Source organism: Coptis chinensis, chromosome 9 (genome assembly GCF_015680905.1).
Source record: "Coptis chinensis isolate HL-2020 chromosome 9, ASM1568090v1, whole genome shotgun sequence".
Taxonomy (NCBI): domain Eukaryota; kingdom Viridiplantae; phylum Streptophyta; class Magnoliopsida; order Ranunculales; family Ranunculaceae; genus Coptis; species Coptis chinensis.
In genome coordinates, this window is record NC_141464.1 from 24,057,258 (window position 1) to 24,079,307 (window position 22,050).

The window sequence follows — 22,050 nt, forward strand, 5'->3', positions numbered from 1 at the left end:
TATCAAAAGATATAGCAAAAACAAAACTTTCCTAAAACGGCAAAAACGTGATTTATGAGAATTTCTAAACGATGGATTTAAGGCCGAGAGGGTGGTGCCCACGCAAAACAATGAGGTTATGCTTATTTTGGCGTTTCTTGATCAAATATGGCCGCGTCCATGTCTTTCCGACTTTGTTGCCCGCTTTTCCAGTTCATTGACATATGCCAAGTTCATTGACATATGCATTGGCAACTCATCTTGCATCACATATCGCGAAGTTCAATGACATATGCATTGGCTAATGCATCATCAATGGTTGTTCACATGAACAATGAGTGTTCATAGGTCATGTTAAGATATGAACAATGAGTGTTCATAGCTCATATTAGGGTTTTGATAGCGATGATTGTTCATACCCCAAATAGGTATGAACAACCACAGCATAATCACTTTCATATATCAAGTAGAGGGTCAGAAAAATACCAAAATGCACAAAGTCCCAAACACCCTTCTAACATATCATAGATTATGTATTAACCTACAAACCAAGCAACCTAGCAACCAAAAATACTTACATTATTTCACAAATTACGTCTTATTTTTCTCTGGACAATTTCTCGAGTCTTATTTTCCACAGTTTCTACACATTCTTCCTGGATTGTTTAGGGCTATTTCTCTGGGGGATTTCCATCTCTCTGCTTTCTTCTTCCTCCCTTTTGTTTGAGAAATGTTGGGATTCAAAATCAATATCTGAAATAAAGATTTGGAAGTCAAAATATATATTATATATATATATTTAGGCTGTGAAATCTGGGCCACTCATACCAGGGGGTGCGTGTGTATTGCATGGCAGAAGTACTGATCCAAAGGCTTTGCTCATATTTTTATCAAATTAAACATTATAATAAATCAAATAACATTAAACACTAAACCTATATCAAATTAAACATTAATATCACAATCATAACCTGTGAGGTATCAAAGAAAGACTCTTCAACTTCATTATCTTCGTCTCCTTCGTTCGAAGCTATATTCAACGTTGAGATATGCTTAGCCATTTCATCCATCTTTTCTATAAAATATGAATAAGCCTCAACACTACTCCCCGCATCGTAAGCCACTTGAGAAGCAACCTTGATACAATGAGCCACTCTCAAAAGTTCATGGTTTTCATGGCCGGCCACTAATCCAAAGATGAAACTCCGCTCTATCGTGTGTGCCTTTTGCATCCACCGCTCAAAAGAAAATGCCTTGGAATCTCTTCGATTTCGTAACGCTGAAAAATCTTTAACATGTGACCACAAAGTAACCCCATAAACTGAAAATACTTACATTCACAGTCTCCCTCTAAGGTTCCTCTATTGAAACTCACTTTCCAAACGGACTTCTTCTGCGGGTCTCTGAATTTCACCAAGTAGCTTCCGGTTCCATTGTTGACAATCTCGTCCCCATCAATTTTGTACTCCATCTTTGCCTTCTCTAATTGCTCCTTAAATATATTGAATGCATTAATCGTATAGACCTTCGCAGCATGCATAAGGAGGAAAGCATCTTTAGCCACAATTAAGTGAACTATGCTCGGTCGCGTAATCGGCATCTCTTTCATTCCTAGCAATCAAAGCCAAAGATCTCTCATTACCATGTACAAACTCCATCAAATATAGTGCTCGAATTTACTTAATTGGTCGTAACGAGAATTCATCGATTCACTCCTCCCGGTCATTATGCATACCAAAGAAAAAATGTGTCACCAGAGATAACAAGGAACCCATTTCTCCCACATTATATACATTTCGACAACCAAGGATTTGCGGACACAACTCATTCTTCTCTATTATTGTACACCATCTTCTTTCAAAACCAAAGAATCTTATACGAGGAGAGACCCTAGCAAAAGGCCGAAAGCAATGGTGGGAGAATAGACCCAATTTTGTTTATAGGTTAGAGAATCAACACTCTACTTATTTCAGATTTATTTCTTAAAATTTTAGGAAATGTATGTTGGAGTGGTCTACCCAGGGCCCCTCACAAAATGTATCTTGTTTTTCTTTGCTATCTAATACAATTACCCTTTAGCAAAAAAATACGAGGGAGAGAAATAGTTATTATTCGTGTCGCTTACTAGTGTCTCAATTTTAGTAAAGGATAGCTTCTCTTGAAATTTCTGCATAATATGCCAAAGACAGTAACGATGACGAGTATCAGGGAACACTTTTGCAATGGCTGCAGTCATCGCTCTATCCTGGTAAGTGATGATTGCAGTTGGCGCACGACCACCCATGGCTGCAAGCCAGGCCTTAAACAACCATATGAATGTATCTTCTGTCTCATCAAGTAACAGCGCGCAACCAAATAACTGAATCGACTGCATGCTGATTGACTCCAGTAAAAGGGGCAAAAGGCATAGAGTATGCATTCGTACGTTATGTGGTATCAAAAGAGACAACATCCCCGAAATACTCATACTGCACTCGAGACCTCCCATCAACCCAGAAAAAGTTTACTGCAGTCCCATTTTGATCTAGATCAATAGCGTAGTAAAACTGGGGATTCTCGGCACTCTTCTGCATAAAATATTTAAACGGGCAGTTGCATCACCTTCTTTAGGCATCTTTCTAGTCAAACCATAATGATGGTTCCAGCAATCCTTATTTGTAATGCTAACCCAACTTCTTCCCCACTAAAAACAGCTGCAACTTTACCGACAGGTAAACCGTGTTCACCAAAAATCCTAGCTCATACGTAGTAAAGTATGTCATTAAAAACGCTTCACTAAAAATTAGTATAAACAAATAATTGTCTATATCATTATGTTGATGATAGTATGTCATCCGAATAGTCCATAGCCAAGAAAGTATGTCATAAGTAACACCTTACGAAGGTACTATGTAAAAATAACGATGTATGTGATTATAAATAACATACATAGTATAGTATGTCATGGAAAATATCATAGCATACCGTCATACATAACAAAGTACATACCCAACGCGGTACGAATGTATTATGTAAAAATAATTGTAAATATGCTTTTAATTAACATACATAGTATAGTATGTTATGCAAAATTTCATAGAGTACAGAGTACGTGGTCTACTACCCGGTACATAAGAATTAAGGATAGTTTTATAAACAGAAAGTATATCATACTTTATGCCAAATATATGCAACTAGAAATGGCATTGTGGAAGCATGCGACATATGCAGTGAGATGTCAACGATTGGAGTTTTACCTTGGCGAAAGTATGTCACTTAAAGTAAGTGACATACCGACCATCGCTTTGTAAGAAGTGACATAACATATAAGTATGACAGTTATAGTGTCATATCTACTTACCGCAGAGCTTATATCTGACATTATATGGACGAACTGAATAAGCTATGCACAACACTATATAACAAAGAAAGTTTATATACGACAATGTATAAGTCTGTCCAACAAGAGTATGAACATTAGATTGTTCATAGTCCGACAAGAGTATGAACATTCATTGTTCATAGTCCAACAAGAGTATGAACATTCACTTGTTCATAATTCAATGGTATGAACACTGAATGTTCATAGTCCAACAAAGTATGAACATTCAGTGTTCATAGTCCACTAGAGTATGAACACGAATGTTCATGGGTCAATTTGAGATACCCCCTGTTTGAGCCACTAGGAGTATGAACACTTAAAGTCCACTATGTAATATGGAGGACAATAGAGTAGCATTGAAGATAAGATAAGAGAGTGAAGATAAGATAAGGGTATAAAATATATTTCGACCAGTTATAAAATTTTGGCAGAGAACAACAAATTCTAAGAACATTCAACTAGTATACCGCATGGCGGTGGGGAGTGAGCTGGAGGGGAGAGAGAGAGAGTGAAGGTGAAGGAGAAAGGGTATTGGGGGCTAAGAAAAATGAGAGAGAAGTTGAGACGAGAGACGAAAACCAACCAACTTTGTTTTGTCCGCATAACCCCCTTCTGCCAAGATCGTTAAACCCACCACTCGACAAGCATGAAAAATGTCATAACTAAATCAAAATGAAAGAGAGATGAACTTACTCTAAGCCTCGATGGTTGGCAATGAAATTTCTAGTGGAGGAGTTGTCAACAATGGGAATTGGTGGCACTTCGTTATATTTTTCTTTTCGGTTTGGGTGCTTGATCCTCCTCCTCGTGTTTGTGGAGGCATGTTTAAAATGACGGTTTAGAACATTGATAGTTAGGGTTTAATGATAATTGTAATCTCCATGAAGTCATTGCTACATATGATATCCCAAACTTTATAAAAAATGTTATAAGAGAATGTTTGAAAAACAAAAGTTTGTGCAAAACGTGATTAAGAAACATTTGTCAGAGATTAAGATGTGTATTGGACTCTGGGTTGCTCGTTCCATTGCCAATTCACTAAATTAATGCAAGTTCAAACAAGTGCCAAAATTAGCTATAAAAATAGGATTCAGAGTACACTGCAGAGCATAATAAACATACTCTGACTTATGTTTACAAGAGAAAAAAAAAATCTCTTTGCATTTACTGTATGACAGGAATATCCTTGCTAGTTCGCCAGTCCTGAATTCTTATTACGAATTAAGATTGCTTGTTCTAGAACCCATCAGTCCCTCGTTCACTTTGTGCTATAAAGGCAGCTGGTGTTCTTTTGTCACAACACAAGTGATAAAGCTCACCTGAAGCTCGATACGCCTTGGGTTCCTACCTTAAACCGACAAAGCACTTACCATATTCTTGCATTTTAATGCTATTTACAGAGCACTTAACAAAAACTAGTTAATACCATTTCTGACATATTCTAATACATTCTGCAATTTATGACAGTATATACACATACACAAAATAGATATTAAAGCCAAAAAACCCCGTCAGTACAAGGATAGTTACGAAAGGTCTAAATCCATAACATTTTTTGGAACCCTTTTATACCACTTCACGATCCTTGGTTCCATTATAGTTGCCCAATCCCAAGCTTCTGTCCATGCAAATGACTCCCACCCTGGAGCAAGTGGCGGAATAGGACTATCATCTTCAAAACACGAAGTTTCACAAAATGTGTGCCTCCTCCAATGTGGCCTATTGCCGCTATCCGGACACGAAGTTGGATCGGGGAGCAGATCCACAAAGGAAAGTATGACATACATTCTTTCTCTCCAATGACGACAAGGACACACTGAAAAGTATTAGCGGCTAAAAATCCCATTGAAGGAAGTTCAAACCATTCTTTGGGGTTCATCGTATATGGAACTGTACATCGTAGATTTGTCTTGATCGCTTCTTTTCGTTCTTCTCCACCCATCATTGAAGTATAATCTGCCTCATGGGAAATCAACTCTCAAACATAAGAGCCCTCACAAGTAATCCCCGCATCACCTCCATTAAACCCTAAGCATCGTGGCAATCGCTAAAATCCACAATGTCCATTCGGTTCAACATCTTGCCAATCCACAATGAAGTCTCGTATCAATGGATTTAAGTCACGTAGCCCATCATCCCATTTAGACCCAATTTCAGGTAAATCTACAAACACTTGAATATGAGTTCTTCTTGGTTTTCTTTTGCATGGTACCAACTTCTTGGCTTTACTATTCTTGCTTTCTTGAGTTACAATTTGTTCCTCAACCGTTTGTGCATACTTTCGAAAGTCAAGGCTCTCTTTGTGTCCCTTTTATCTTTACAAGTCTTCACACCAATTTTTATTCCAGGTGGCCTACCCCTCACATTGGTGTTGACCCGAGGCTCTCGCCTGAAAGTTGCCTTTGGATCACCTAGTTCTACACACTTTTTCAGCATCAAAACCTTTTGTTCATCTAAGAGCGACTGAAACTTCTTCTGAATCTGTGCAAGCTTGGGCTGAATATCAAAGGACCCATTAGGAAGATCAATCGGAGTGCTACTAAGCTGTCTCCACCTAGGGTGTATCAAAGATAAGGGGATGCTTCCCCTACCAATTAGAACAATTTCACATAACTCATGCGCACAAGGAAGCCCATACATACTCTTGTAAACACAACGACAACGAATTTCATCTGTCCCAACTCTAATAGACCTTATTAGCTCTTTTGCTATCAAATCCAATGCATCTCTAGAAATGTACCCTCTAAGTTGCACATATGTGTTTTGTTTGTAACGATGATCCCAGAGATTCAAGCTCCTATTAAAAGAACTTTCAATTTCTGTCACTTGGTTTGTCAGGAGATTATTAATCAAATTAAAGTTTCGCAGAAGTTACCATTATTGCTAGAACGCAAATGCCTCTTCAAAGAGGAATGCATACTTTCAATTCGGTTACTGCTCGAAGTACCAAAATGCATATGGAGATCTATCCAAGCCGAGACAAACCTTTCTTTGTACTTCGAAAGCCACTGGTCTTCTATGTATTCCACAACACCATAATGATCTCCGTACTCAAGTTTAAAACAACGTAGGTGTTCCAAGTACTCAACTTCAAGATTTGTTATCATCACTTTCGAACATAAACATAAATTGTTCATACTCAACAAATTTCTCAAATGTTTTTTTGGCCTTTGTCTCGATGTTCCTCCTGATGTGAACTCGACACAAGAAGTGTGCGACAGGAAACACTATAGCTATCGTGATTCATAAGTGCCAACTCACAATCAATCAATAATTATCTTTACGTAAGTAGCTTTGTAGTCCGAATATCACGCAACCTCTTCAAAACCCATAGGTAAAACCTTCTTTCTCACTCTCCAATGCCCAAAAGCAATACAGAATGTCTTCATCGTGGATGTGAACCCAACAACTTCAAACAATGGCATCTTGAACACATTAGCCTCTGTATGCGTGCAATCCATGACAATGACCTCGGGAAAACACTTTGCCAAATGAATTGATTGGGGATGTGCAAACAACAAATCTCTACATTCACCCGCTTCGGATTATCCCTATGAAACTCATTGTACCCAAATTCTTCTAAATTTCTTAGAAATTCTTGCATTTGGTTTCTTCCACTCAACCGAACCAACCCATTCTTGTGACGATAATTGTATAAAGTGCTTTTGTTTGACAAATTATTGTCATCTCTCTATTTCAAGAGGGGTAAAATTTCACGCGGTTTAACACCACTCAAAGACAAATCCTGAACAATCAATTTTTCTTCAGCTTTTAACCTTCCGACGAATGCACGACCTATAAGATGCTCCCCAATAGTATGATTATGAGTTCCACACATAACACTCAGTATCCATCCACCTTCGTTTCGTAATTCCCCTTTCAACACAAATGGACAGCCACATTTCTTCGAACTGGATTGCCTATATTCTTTGGTTTTTTTGTTCAATATTTTCGGCTTTACGGATGGTCTAAATTTTCCACTCCTTTCGCAACTCAAGAAAACTCTAGGTCTTCGCCCAAGTCCCAAATTATCAGACCTTGATATCACAACCACAACTCCAACAAATATACCAACCGTCGAACACCATCGGATCAACGAGTGACGATCTTCGAAGACCTGCGTAAACCCTTGATCTTAGATACTATTGACGAAAATTGTTTTTTGCTAAGTTATTGATAAAATAAATAAAAAAATACAAGCTTTCAAATTACATTATTACCTCAATTGTTGTAAATGATTCGGTCATATCGGGATAGCTAATTTCAACATTGTTGTAAAGTTCATCATCGGAATAATAATTTGATTGCAGTAGTGTTAAAGCTGACTCCATGTCACTTTTAACACTAATCAAAGTTATCATTTTGATTTTGGCGGGAGAATTTATCTTGAACGTTGCTTCCAAACATGAGTCCATTCTTAAAGTGAAAATTTGGTGGGAATAACAACAATTTTGTGGGTGACTCAAGACTAACCTACGAGAACAACAAAGGGGAGGGGGGAGAAATTTCAGAGAGCATGAGTGGTAGGAGTGTTAGTGGAGTAGTAAGTACGGTGAAGAGCTCGTTTGAATTACAATGGGGTGTGGAGAGAGTTTTTAAGGTTATAATGGTCATATTAATAAAAAAAATGGGGTGTGGAGAGATATTTAAGGTTATAATTGTCATATTAACAAAAAATGGGGTGTGGAGAGAGCACCAGTTTTTTTTGGAATAAACGTGCCGTGTGTAGAGAGACAATCGGGGTGTGACGAGTTTTACTCATGTTAAGAGTAACATAGGGTACGTGACCTACTACCCGGTATTGCATTGTAAAAGCATGGATATATGTTATAAAAAATGTCATATAGGATGTAGTATAGCATACTTTATGGTATATCATACTCATGTTCTATAAACAGAAAGTATATCATACTTTATGGGTGGTCCAATTGTTTAATTCAATAAGAGTTTTACGTTTGGTAGTATGTCATAAGCGCTACAATCACTGATATGACTATACTCATAAATGTCATACTCGAATGTTATTTCACTTTTTATTTGATATGTCAATAAGAGTTTTATATGTTGGGTCTAATCACAGATAGATATGACACTATATATGTCATACTCGAATATTATGTTACTAATATATGATATTATAATATATGCTACTAAGAGTTTTATATGATATATATGACACTATATATGTCATACTCAATTTTTATGTCACTATTTATAATATATGCTAATAAGAGTTTTATACTTTTGGTAATATTATTAGCGCAAGAATCGCTGATAGATATGACACTATATATGTCATACTCGAATGTTATGTGAGTTTTTATAATATATTCGTTCGGTAGTATATCATAAGAATCACAGATAGATATAGCACTATATTTGTTGTCATACTAGAATGTTATGTGTTATTAACATATGACATATTCCTCTGCAAGCGCTCCAACCTTCTGTTATGTTCATAGTCCAATTGTGGTATGAACAAAGAATGTTCATAGCTCATGACTATGAACAATCATTGTCATAGTCAATTGTGGTATGAACACTCATTGTTCTTAGCTCAACACTCATTGTTCATAGCATTGAGTGTTCATAGCTACCGAACTATGAACAATCATTGTTCATAGTCGAATTGTGGTATGAACAAAGAATATTCATAGCTCATGACTATGAACATTGATTGTTCGTAGTACGTACAGTATACAGAAACATACCGGAAAGTAGAATTGTTCATAGTTCGGTAGCTATGAATAATGAGATGTTCATAGTCCCTTTCTCCCCACGCATTACAATCAAGAATTGGTTTCTTAATCTCATTACTATAATTAGTACTAATCAGGCAAGTCCTCATCATACGAGGAGGAACCAGCAGGTATATTCACAATAATAATTTTAGATCTTCCGACCTCCTAGGAGTTATGTCATATAATTTTAGATACTCACTGATAGATATGACACTATATATGTCATACTCGAATGTTATGTTACTTTTTATAATATATGTCAATTAGAGTTTTATACGTTCAGTACCAACAATCACAGATAGATATGACACTATATATGTCTTACTCGAATGTTATCTCACTTTTTATATGACTGATAATGTTATCTCATATATGACACTATATATGTCATATTAGCACTCGAATCACTGATAGATATGACTCTATATATATCATACTCGAATGTTATGTACTTTTTGTTACTTTTTGGTTGGATTAACTTGTTGACCCGGAATAGTAGTTTATGTGATTTTTTTGTTGCATTGACTTGTTCACCCGGTTTGTTCCGGTTCTACCCTCGCAAATGTGTGGCTAGAAAACGCGCGCACCATTAGTTTCAGTACATCTCGCGCACGGTAGATTTAGCCAATTTAAAATTAAATTCCACAATTGAACTCTAGTACGAACTACCAAGGTCCAATATGGCTAGCTATAAGCCTATAACAAGCATTTTCCAACATATATATATATATATTTTGGTCAAGATAGTCTTTATTATATTTACTGACGGACTAAACGAACGTTCAGTACAGAATCCTTGTACATCAGATAATAGGATGTTAGATACAAAGTGTGGACATTGGTTCCACCAACAAGAGGCATAAGCAGTTAGTAAATGTTGAATTTCCACAGGTTCAAGAGGTTGGTGAGGTAATGGGTCACCCATCCATACTTCATCACTTCATCAGTAGCTTGGTTGGAGGCATATCTAGCAAATGCATCAGCCGCCCGATTCCCTTCTCTATAATTCCATGTCATCTTAACTTCAGGAATTGCATTCATCAAATGCTTAATATCATCTAATAACACCACAACCTCCATTGGTAATTTGGTATGTCTTCCAGCTCATTCAATACGGCAGAACAAAGATAGGAGGAGTCTACTTCCACAATTAAACGTTCAAATTTTAGACTCTTGGCCGCCCTGAGACCCAATCTCAATGCGTAAAAAACTCCATAAATATGGCACTTGCGCGCTTAAAAGGAACAGATAAACCACATACAAAACCACCATAATCATTTCTAACAAAAACACCAACACCACTTGGTCCAGGACATCCTAAAGCAGAGCCATCTGTATTCAACTTATACCAACCGATTGGTGGCAGAGACCAACCAACCCAGATAGGTACCTTATCTTGTGCACTGTTGTTTATATTATTCTCATTTGCATTCAAAGAGAGGGTAAAGAGATTCTTAGCTTTAAAGAGAAAATTGACATGATTGATAGAAGTAGATTCAAACCTGGCAGTGTTACGACCCAGCAAAATACACCAAAGTGATATTGTCACACCCCGAATTTCGACAGAATTCGGAAAAACATTATTTGTTCCCGACTCTTCGATCTCCGAGGTGTGACGCATTCTCCACGTCCAAAAACCCATAAACAATTTAAATGTGCGGATAATTAAAAACTAATAAAAATTTTAACTTAAACAAAAGTCATCTTCATTGCAAAAATTCACAAATAAGATTAGGTTACAAATCTCTTTTCAATAACTCTTTAATTAAATTACAAATGAAAATACAAAAACATTGTCTGGACAGAAAATCTATATCACCTCAAAGGAAAACAAAACGTATCCTGAAATGCAATGCTAATGCAAACCACAAGCAGTAACCAACCTTCTTCAACACTAAACCTGTCAAGATTTATCAACTATGTTCATTTAATGAACACACCCGATAAGCAAACATGCAAATCGGGTCAGCATTATAAAAATGCTGGTGTGAGTAGCTCTAAAATACAACATATAATTATACATATATATACACAATCCATACGGTAGTTAGTTCCTCCATCGAGGCGCCTTAACTTTCAACGACTAATACAACATCCTTAAGTACAATAATTAAGGCAGGTAGTTCTTCTACTGAGGCACCTTAATTTCTCACTAACCACACAACAAACTATACACATCATAAATAAGGCATGTAGTTCCTCCATCGAGACGCCTTAGGTTCTAACTAAACAAATAACCAACCAAACATATTATATCCGTACCGCATTTCATGCTCAATAACAGAGTGGGTTGTCTCTGCCCAAGTAATTAGTTTGACCCACCCTTCTACAAAACCATATACAAACATCTATCTAAAGATACCTCATTAACCAACATATTACCATAATTAGATTATTTCAGGCTTTTTTTGAGTGTCTCTAAAATCACGTCGTATCTATGTCTTACCTAGTTTTCCTGGCTACCACAATCGCTTCCCAACGCCGAACATGTACATCCACATGCCTCCCCTTACATAATGAACCACTCGTGGCGAAACTACCCCCCCGAAATGATGTCGCACACCAGGTAACCCTCACACGAAAGCCATTATGTAAGTACTGCCATTATTCGGCATAAAAATATCGCGCGTCTCGTTCTATTTTGCGAACGGAATAATCAAGCCACCATTCGGCTACGCCAGAAGGGTCATTTAGCTTTACTGAAACGCCAGAAGGACCAATCACATTACTTACGCCAGAAGGGCCATTCAAATTCACTGAAACGCCAGAAGGGCCAATCACATTACTTACGCCAGAAGGGCCATTCAGATTCACTGAAACGCCAGAAGGGCCAATCACATGAGTTGTGGTAGCTAGGTTCTAGGATTTTTGTTACGTAATTTATTCAAGTGTCATACATTAATGACTCATAATAATTCCACTATATCCCGTGCAGGTCAAATACCTTATTGCACTAAGCCACAATATTTAGAAATATCTCAATTATATCTCATAACCACTTTCATTCTTTCACGTGTCAATATATTATTGCACTACGCCACACTCCCGTGGGAAATATCCACAAATACTCTACTACCTCCTAGTAACATCTCACAGATAAAATAATAGAGCGTTTATACATTTATTTCTCCAAAACTATTGCATTTAATATATATATCCCAACATATTATATAATGTCACAGTGGCTTCAAACGTATCGCATATATTTTTATAGCGTTTTAGGAATATTATATCTCCTAAAGTTTCTATCTCGTCACTTGTCAAAATATACATAATATCAACGTCAAATCTTTCCTAGCTAGGTACTGACAACCAAATTTATACAAGCTTCGACAACCTTTTAACATTTGATTTGTCCATACAATTAATATATAAAAATGTAACACAATTAAACAGTCAACAGTCCACAATCAAAGTCCATGAATCTAAGTCCGTATATAATTTAATTATCATATAAACGTATATATCTAAGTCTTCTAAAAATTCCCCGCTTGTTATGTGCCAATATATTATAGGTTTTACACACTACTCACGTCAAATCTTAATTAGATAAAGACAAACAAAATTATACAATTTCTGACCATATTTTATTACTACATTTGTCCATATTCTTAAATATGTGAAAAACTGGAAAAGTCAACATTCCACAGTCAACGGTCAAAGTCAACAGTCAATGGTCAACGGTCAAAGTCAACAGTCAATGGTCAACGATCAAAGTCAACACATCATTGTCAAAGTCAAACTGTCGTTTCCATGTTCAACAGGTTCAGGGTTATAGCCATGGTTCATGGCTAAGGTCAATGTGCATGGCTCATGGGCTCGTGACTAAGGTAATGGTTCGGACCCAACTGGCCAAGCCCAAACCTTAGAACCCGCCCCCAAAAGTTTAAATATTGAAAGACCCAATTTGGATCTCTATTTTAAATCCTATGGACTGGCCCCAAACAATATTAGAAACTGGCCCAAAATAGTTAAGTGGTTCGGTCCAAAAATTGAACTGAAACCGGCCCAAAAACTTTAAATTAAACTGGCCCAAACTAAACAAATAGAACTGGCCCAAAACAAAACATATAGAAAAATGGCCCAACCACTTAAAACAAAATCGGGCCCAACAACTTAAAATTTGATTTCGGCAAAAGAAAAACCAATAGGCTTTGGCCCAGGCCCAAGCCCAATTCGTCATCTCCCTCATCAGTTCTCTTCCACCACCAGCACCAAATCGACCACCACTTTAACAAAAGCTAAAACCCTAACTCTTAAATCCACCATCTTCTCCAAAACTAGATCTGGAAATATTACCGCCGCCATTAACAGCTTGTTTCCAAGCTTTTCCCAAGCTTTAATAGCACCCCTTAACAGCCCTCACACCCTACACTAGCTACCCCCTCAACTAGCTACCCCCTCAACAACAACCCATTCAAGCCGACAAATTTAACAACAATCAAAACGACAGTCGACGCCATTAGTGTCGGATGCAACGCTCGACAGCCCCATCCAACAGCATTTCCATCATACCTCAACAACCAACCATACCACAACAAGTAAAGAAAGTTCAAACAAGCCAATAGGATTTCGTTCAACTGTTCTGGGCGACGCCATTAACGCCCATAAAGCTTGGACAGTTCAATGTGGATTTCCTAGCCTCAACAGAGTTTCGACAGTTTACCCAATTTTAACAAAGTTTCGACAGTTTAACTAATTTTAACAATGACAGGACGAATGATAATAATAGAATAATGAACCGAAAACAGGAGCAGAAACTTTTAACAGTATACACCGGTACACGGAAAACTATAAATTCGGTGAAATAGCAAAATAGCTACTCACCTGTATTAAAACCCGACGAATCCCTCATCGTCCGAATCGTCGCGCTCCAACGCTCTAAAAATCCAGCTTCTATCTCTACCTCCATTTTTATTATTTTTTTATTCTCCCAAAACCCTATTCTCTAGAACAATGTGATTATATACTTGGGTTTGAAACCCAAGCCCAACACAGACTCGGGCCCAGAAACCAGGCCCACGTATCCCAAATCCAATCCAGCGAATTTTAAATAAATAAATAATTACGTATTTTAAATACAGGCGCTACAGATATCGCCAATTTTTGTAGAAGTTCTTGTCCTTCTTGATGTCTACTACATCTGCGAAGGACATTTTCCATCTACTCCTTGAAGGATAAGGATGATACACTATAAACAATATAATAGAGATCCATACCAAACCAAAGGACCCTTGCAAAAGGACAATCGACAAAGATGTGCAATAACGATTCCTGTGCCTCACCACACACATAACATAGTTGGTCTACCGCAAAGTGGTGCCTTACAAGAAAATCTGCAGTAGGAATCACCTCCTGCAAACTTTTCCAACATAAATGGAATTTCAATAAATGACAAATATATTTTAAGTTTTTAACAATCCAAGGGTCCTTGCCACACAGTAATAATGTAATATGTTATGGTCTGTGTTAAATTCCATATTAGTGGTGATGCTAAGAGAGTTGTGACATTGATATATTGAGAGAAACCAAGAAGAAGAATAATGGAGAAGAATAGAGATTGATTAATTGAGAAAGAGATTGATTAGGGTTAGAGAGTTCTTGATTCTTGGCTCTCAACCCAGAGTTACATATTTATACTAACCTAAAACATGATAATATAAACTACTAGATATGGATGTCCACACTTATAGAAACGTGAGACTTTACATATAGGACATATTCTAATACTCCCCCTCAAGCTGTAATGCTACAAACTTGCAAATTACAGCTTGAATGGCAGAAATAAAAGATAAGAATATAGCTTCCCCTTTCGCATAGAACTGCATTTAGTTGAATAACTCAAACAACTGTTGAGACGAGACGTTCTGGAAAATAAAAATGTCGATGTAGACAATGGCTTAACCTGAATACTGAAGTTGTACCACAGGCGCAAATTGGAAACATAACACCTATGAGATGACTGCAACCTGATAGATGAATCTGAATAGTGCAGTGACAACCTGAGAGATGTATCTGAATAGTGCAGTGATAATGTGACTGCAACCTGAGAGATTAATATTGAATAGTGTAGTGATAATGTGACTGCAACCTGAGAGATGAATAGAATTGAAAGCTCGTGCTTTTCAGCCAAAGAGCTCAACAAGAGATAGTAAAAGTCAATGAAACACCTGAGTACTAGGCACCACTGTAGCATAAAATGAATCAAAACCTAAAAAGCTGAACCATCAACGACAGTAGCATATGAGAATCTCCTTAATAAGAAGGCAAAACCAGAAAGTCGATGAAACACCATAGAACTCAGAACCATAACATGAAAGGGAGTCAAACCCTTATAAAGGAAAGAACTTATCAACCAACCAATAATAAGGAATTCTACGAAATCATATTAGTTGAGACGAGGAGACACTGCTAAAGAATACGGAAAACTAGACCTGAGATATAGAGACGAACAGCCCAGAGCGCGTGCGCGCCTAGCAAAAGGCTTAGACTGAGCGAGCGTGTGCTCCTTCTACTAGAAACTGCGAGATTTAGCGAGATTGCAATAACTATGAGATAAAGAGATATAGAGATGAGCGCGTGCGTGCCTTGACGAAGGCACTTGATAAGAGCCCAAAACTGTAGTTTTAACCCCTTAATAATCATACTGTTAGACCAATTATGTGAATAATAAGTAAGAGTTAATACTGATTACGTATTTTTATGCATTTCAGGCTTCAAAGTCCATTATGTGCAGAAATGTGCCACTTTAGCGAGATAAAGGAGCAAAAGTCAGCAGAACTTCCGAATGCCATATCTTTGGACTCGCACCTCGGATTGAGGCCTACCTTATGTCAAAACGACCGGCTCGGAAAGAGCTTTGCAATGGTCCAATCCTTGACCTAATCAGAGGAGCAAAAGTGGACGAAAAGTCTGTGGAAGCCAACTGCAGCTGAAGAGGCCTTTTTGGACTGAAAGAATTGGGTTTTGGGCCTGATTCTCTGGCCCAAAACATGGCTCCAAGCCCATGCACGATTTTTGGATCTGAATGTATAAGAACAAAAGCTTAACTCATTGTTAATGGCAGTTAGGTTAGGTAGATAGCTTAGAATAGAAAGTAGCCATTAAAATAGCTTCTAGATCTAGATTTAATTGTTTTATTTAATTAGTTTCAAATCCTTTATTAGATTAAACCTTTGGATCTTGTTCTTCATTTGATTAGATCAATAAAGTAGTATTTTTTTTCAATTTCGATTTTGTCATTTCCATTTCTAGATCTAATTTCAATTCTTGTTCTTATTTCATTTTAGTCATTAATTTAGATTTCATTATTGTTTAAATTAGTAAATTTTAATGCTTATTATTATGTGTAGTTTTAATTTAAATGGAAATGATTATGAATGATTCAAGGCTAAACCTCCATTAGAGGGGTTGAGAAGCCTTGATGAAAGCTTGATTCCGTTTATCGTAGAAGTCGTCGTAATTTCTATTCCACCGTAAATAATTAGTTCACCATGAGAATGGGTTTAATTGTTCACATGCTAGTTATTAATTGGTAGAAATGCCATGTGTAATTAGGGATTAGGAAGAACCGATTGTTCTGCATAGCAGTTCAATTCGGATTACGACGACTCGTCGCTAGTGGATTAAGTTGAGTTAAGGTGGAATCAATCCCCCTCTAACTCCTTAACATCGAATCAACGTAGCATTCCCATAGTTGTCTGATAATCGACTAGTTGCATCTTGTGGGTAGTTGCACCATAGTTTAGTTGCCCCTTCGTAAAGCTCTCATTGACTTTAAGTATAGTATTGAGACTAGAAAACAAGCATACGGAAGGACTAAGAGTGGAACGAATCACTCTACTCCACTATATCTCATAGGATTGAGAGTAGAAGAAGAAAACTTTGATAAACGCTCTAACAAAAGATAGTTTAGTTTACTTACGTTGTGAATTCATCGTTCATTTCGTAGGTAAACTATTCATTTCACTCTTATCAGCACTCTAGAGGGCGTGCGCGCCCTATATACTGATTTTGAAACAGAGAGATTACGGAGACAGAGAGATTGCAGAACTTGAATGCTGATTTCGAACATGGAGAATATAATGAGACAGAGAGATTGCGGAACCTTGAATACTTACTTTGAACCATAGAGAATAATGAGACGAGAGATTATGGAACTTTGAATACTTGAACATTAATCTTAGCACTATTGCGGGCTTTAGAATCGGTTGGTTTCTATATCCATTTTCGTACCAAAATTCAAGTTCCTTACTCACTTTATCTTCGTGCGTTTAGTTCGAGTAAGGATTCGTTCCACCAAAGTCTAGGACAACATACAACTTGATTATGCTCTTTAGGAAACTAGTGAGTAAGTTCTTTTTATGATTTAGTTATACTAAAACTACTTAGCTTATTTTTAGATTCTTAAGGTTACGTAAACATGCACACTAAAACAAAGTAGAAATCGATATATGGAAAGGTGTGGAGGGAGTAAATCCACTCATGTTAAGAAAAACCTCTATTGCTTGACTCTAGTTTATTGCATCTTAATCTTTCTTAAAATTTCTACACAAATTTTAATAAAGATTATATTTTTAATCCCTAACAATATAACTCATCTCTAAGATCATATTGCTAGCATGAGAAACCAAAGCAATGACCTATCTCTAAGTCATCACCTTAATTCCTAACTACCATTTTGGGGTAGGATATAAAGCCTAGCTTATGGTCCTAAACAACTAACTAGAATCAATTACAAAAATTATTCCTCACATGAGCATCATTAACCCTCCACAAATTGAGGGTTTAGCTCATGATCATAGGATTACAATGACTATATAATATGTTCTACGATATTATAAAAGTGAAAGAAGAAGAATGAAAGAAGAAACTAACTTTGCCTTAAGGAAAATGTTGATTTATTTGGAAGAACACAAGTGTTTCACCATTACAAGAAAACTACTAAGCTTAGAAAAGAAAAGAAAATATAAGTTCAAAAGTGAAAAGTGAGTGAATCATGAAATGTGGTATAAGGAGTTAATTCCAAAATTAGCTCACACTTAAGCTTTCTCTCCTTACCTCCCACGTGAAATCACCTCCCCCTTTTTATTACATTTATTACAAACCTATCTTAAAAATCAAATCATGCAAAAAATTTCACTATTTTGGATAACCATGTATATAACCACATGCAAGGTGTCCATTTGTGCCAATAATTTGGCACTTTTGTCTTGACATGCTCCATGATTGATGACTTATCTCTTCTTGTGGGCCTGGAAGGTGGGTCCATTTCCTATGTCCATTGGTGGGCCCGGATGTCGATTTCTACAAATTATGGCCTGAGATAGAGCTAGTGGTACTGATCATCTGGGCAACTTACTTGCCGAGACCAGAGTTCAGGTTCAAGAGATATGAGCTCCAAAAGTTGATGCTTTTCTTCCCCGTCTTGATTGAGCTTCCCACAGTTGATTTGGAGGACTTCAGATATGCATCGTTTCTGTACTTTAAGGTAGGTTTAACCAATATTTTCATGTCTACTGCGAAAACCTGCAAAAGTATGAAAATATAATTATTTCATGATTATTAAATACATAATTAACCAAATTGATGTCTCAATGGGATTTAATATTACAGTTTTGGGTGCTTATCAAACATGACGATGAACAGTATTGTGAACAGTATCGGTTAATAGTAACAATGAACAGTACCGTGAACAAGAACAATGAACAGTACCTGTGAACAGTAAATCTATCCAGAGAAAGATTGAAACTTGAATTGAATTGATTACTGAAAATTGAAAAAGAATTGATTTTGATTTTGAGTTTGATTTTTTTGGATATTGATTTTGAGAGATTCCTCTCGTAACATACCACTAAACTTTGATTTGAACCTAACGCTCTGATACCATGTTAAATTCCATGTTAGTGGTGATGCTAGGAGAGTTGTGACATTGATATATTGAGAGAAACCAAAAAGAAGAACAATGGAGAAGAATAGAGATTGATTAATTGAGAGAGAGATTGATTAGGGTTAGAGAGTTCTTGGTTCTCTACCCAGAGTTACATATTTATACTAACCTAAAACATGATAATAGAAACTACTAAATATGGATGCCCACACTTATAGAAATGTGAGACTTCACATATAGGACATATTCTAATAGTGACATATTATAATAGTCTGAGCTTTGGTTCAGTTCATGGGAATAAGTTTTTAGATTGAAGTGGACATAACAGATCAGAACTATTATCAGATTGTACGCGCAACCAAGGCCCAAAATATCACCAATATATCCGATATATTGCCGATATATATCATTTTTTTGGTACACCGACATGGATATATTTGATATATATCCACCGAATATTGAATCATTTTTTTCCGATATATATCAGAATTTATGATATAAAACTTTATATCGCTGATATAATCGATATATGCGATATTTATGATATATATCGTTTGACTTTTTGACCAATTTTTAATATAAATATTTTCGATATATCTGATATATATCGGCGATATATCCAATATATAGTCGATATTTGAATAATGCAATTGAAATTTAATTAGGTGCAAAGTGTGGTGCAAAGATGGCGATGCGCCTAGTTTCAGTTTGGGCCCCGAATTTGACACACACCTCTCCAAACACAAGACACCTCTGGTGATGACGAGACACAAGAACCTGATACTGATGATGATAATAATGGTGGTGGTGATGGTGACAACAATGGTGGTGGTGGTGGAGGTAATTTTAATGTTCAATTGCATGACTCAACTGATGAGGAAACTCCATTGGACCTACAAGTATATGAGGTTAGTTGCACCCAGAAACAATAGTGGTAGAAGAGTTCTTAATGACAATTCCCAAAGAATGTATGAGCCAGGGCGTGGAAGTGTTGGTCAAAGAAGACAACGATGACACATTATACGAAATGATGTTGATATGGATTTAGTTTAATTTTTCTAATTTTTGAAGCAATGAGTATGAGTTCAGGGACACACGACCATGCAATGAGAGGGTATATGGTAGTGGTTGGGGATACAACCAATCAAGAGATAACGATTCTTCTAGTGGCATGATCAATCACCCTGCGAGTAGTGCGTCATATGGTTCTTCATATGGATATTGGATGCGGGTTGATCAACAACCTTATGGCACACCACAACCTGAACCAACATATGGACAACTCTATCCAAGTTATGAATCTGTTGGAACTGCACCTGGATTTGTTGCATTGCGCCCAATGTATACTTAAACCAACACTCCTCGAATTGGAATCATGTTAGAATTTCCAATACAAAAATATGAGTGGCATGTTCGATAATTTCTCGACGGTGGGTATAACTCTATATATACTTGGGTAGGGTATTGTGAAGTAGTTAGGATTCAAGAAGCGGGTATGCAAGTTGACCAGCCACGTCACTCGTTTATGTATTGATGTAACTTATTTATCCTATTTTGTAATTTGAAACTTTGAGTACATTAGATTATGACATTGTGGTTAATTATTTGTCAGTATTTTTTTATGGTTTTCTTGATAAATAAAGGTTGCTATTATGTCTTCCGATATATCCGATATTTTCGGTAGTTTGGATTGGTCACCAAAAAAATGGATATATCCGATATTTCTGATATATCCAATATATATATCGGTTTTTGGGTACACTAAAATATTCACCGAATTCGATATTTTGGGCCTTGCGCGCAACCACACATACCAAGCACATCACCACACATCAGCAGACCAAGAAATGAGGCTCAGCCCCTTGGTTCTAACTCGGTTGAGTATAAACTCCCTCCCATCGACCCATATCACATAACCTCCCTATTATTTAGTTCTCGTTAAATAATCTCTCTGCTTTCCAAAAAAAGATAAAATCTAGTCTGTTTTTATTTCCCATTTTATCTTATTTCCCATTTTACCCTTTTGGGATTGAAAATTTCCCGACTATATGTAAATGTATTTTTACATAGTCATATATATATATGTAAAACTATATTTGCATAGTCATTGGAGCTATAAAAACTTAAATTTACATAATAACTTTTGGGATTGAAAATTTTCCGACACGTGACAGAATATATGTAAATGTATTTTTACATAGTCATATATATGTAAAACTATATTTATATAGTCATTGGAGCTATGAAAACTTAAATTTACATAGTAACTTTTGGGATTGAAATTTTCCGACGACACCAGACAAAATATAAATTTAAATTTTCCTATGAAAAAAAATTTCATATGAAAATTTAAATTTAAATAGGTTAAGAAGATTGTGTAATTTTATATTGTCATATGTAAATACAAATTTACATAGGATGACGTCAGCCTGGTTTGTCCTTAAGCCAAAATTATAAGTAAAGATTGATAACTTCAGCCCGGTTTTTTCACGAGTATTTTGATATGTTTTGGCTTTGATATTATATTTTAAATAATATGGAGGCTTTATACATTTGTTTGCTTACAGGGATTTTTTGTGCAACCATTTAATTACCAGGGAGATTAAACCTATTGTCTGTCAGCAGACGCACACTAGCTTACACACATACACATGCAGTATTGCATGAAGACGAACAAGCGCACATGCCACATGGGCACACCTCTCGAACTTAAGTAACACATATGGCGCATACTAGAATTCTCACGTGTAGTGGGAAATCGGAAACTATAGTCCAACCAAACTGCGAACCTAGGTTTAGGCAACCCGGCCAAAGAGATTTAAGGGTAGTTTTCTACTAAAGTTAGGCATATGCTAAATAGTGTTCTCAAGCTTCCTCGGGGAAAAAATTTCTTGGTGGGTGTAACTTCTTGGAATGCCTCAAATGTTCGTTCAGGGTGGTAGTTGAAGAATCCAGTACAAGTGAAGCCTTAAGTCCTTACTTAATCTATTGACAGTTTCACACAAGTTCCAATACATCGTTTGGTCGTCCAACACAAGAAAGCCAATTCACCACTATGCACAGAGGGATGCATAAAATTT

General features: G+C 36.6%; 1 long non-coding RNA gene across 1 annotated transcript; it reads right to left on the reverse strand.

Annotated features, from left to right (window-relative positions):
- Positions 1-537: 537 nt before the first annotated feature.
- On the reverse strand, positions 538-1,140 carry LOC147475268 (uncharacterized). Its single transcript, XR_015209533.1, has 2 exons — positions 951-1,140; positions 538-732 (listed from the first exon to the last, which is right to left on the reverse strand). It is a non-coding gene; the product is annotated as an uncharacterized LOC147475268 (long non-coding RNA).
- Between the last annotated feature and the right edge of the window lie 20,910 nt (positions 1,141-22,050).